At 37.0% G+C, this 1,367-nt stretch overlaps 1 protein-coding gene across 5 annotated transcripts in view; it reads right to left on the bottom strand.

Annotated features, from left to right (window-relative positions):
* Positions 1–1,367, bottom strand: part of FNDC3B (fibronectin type III domain containing 3B) — a 355,159-nt gene that overhangs the window by 286,874 nt on the left and 66,918 nt on the right. The gene's annotated exons all lie outside the window — the stretch shown is intronic.

Here is a 1,367-nt window from a genome sequence, read left to right on the forward strand (position 1 = left end):
CAGGGGATCTTCCCAACCCAGGGATCAAACCCAGGTCTCTTGCATTGCAGGCAGATTCTTTACCATTGAGTCACCAGGGAAGCCCACAAATACTGTAGTGGGCAGCCTATCCATTCTCCAGGGGAGCTTCCCAACCCAGGAATCGAATCGGGGTCTCCTGAATTGCAGGAGGGTTCTTTACCAGCTGAGCTATGAGATAAGCCCTCAGAATTCATACCACTAAAAGTTAACTGTGATTCCATAAAGCTTGAATCTTTTCCAATAAAATATACATTAACCAATCACCTTCACAAAATCTAAGCAGCATGAAAACATTTTGCTTGCTGCTTGCCTGTTCTGCAGCCTGAGAAGAAAATGCTCATGGGCACATTAGTAAAATCATAGCTTGATTCATACTTCAACAAAAGTTCCTTCTCTGCTAAAAATAGTGGTTTCTAACAGTAAAAATCTACTCTGGACCACGTGTCAGAAAATTGTCACAAACACATGAGGAAAATGTTCTAGCCATTTTTCTTAAATAATAATAAGGAAAAGAAATTTTTTTTTTCCTGATTCAACACAGCAAGGAGTCAAAATAGTAGATAAAATGATGATATGATGAACTAACTGAATCACACACAAAAAAGTGGGGCTTTGTTTTGCTATGTTATGTTTGAGGCCGATGGGTATGAGAGGTTACTATGAAATTACTTTATCTCTTTTAAAACAATATAATTATCAGATAGCTTATGTTTTATGAGTGAGTACAAGTTTCTTAATGACTCCCAAAGAAAAACCCAAGCCTAATAAAATTTATTACAACAAACATTTGTGCAGCTGATTTACACTTGTATATGCCATGACTGTGGTAAAGAAAGAAAAATCTTAAAAAGTCAAAATCTGACAGAGACTCATACAGCCCAGAAAAAAGAAAGAAGAACTGCTTTCCTGGACTTGCTTCTCATACAGGTGGCCACTGTGTACACATGCCTTCATTCGCAAGGACTGATAGCTTCCTAGTGTGTCGTCCTCTTATTAGCCAGATTTAGGAAAACAAAGAGGGAGAGATGAGGAAGGGAAAGAGTTATTGAAAGAGAAAGAGAAGAAAAAGTTTTTTAAAAGTTAGTTATACACATTCTTACAAGTAATGGGGTATCAAAGTATCATTCCTATTTTCAGAGAAACCTCTTACCTTCCTGCTCCATTCTGGTTTTGAAAGATAAACCTCTGACTGATACTTCAAGACCTAGAAATTCTCTAAACGGTTCTAGTCTTCTGAGCAAAATGAGAAACAGCTTTCTGATAATAACTATAGAAACACCAACAATAGCATCAAGAGAAAAAAAAATAATGAAAACAATATAGAAACACGGTGCCACCTGCTTTAC

Source organism: Ovis aries, chromosome 1 (assembly GCF_016772045.2).
Source record: "Ovis aries strain OAR_USU_Benz2616 breed Rambouillet chromosome 1, ARS-UI_Ramb_v3.0, whole genome shotgun sequence".
Lineage (NCBI taxonomy): Eukaryota > Metazoa > Chordata > Mammalia > Artiodactyla > Bovidae > Ovis > Ovis aries.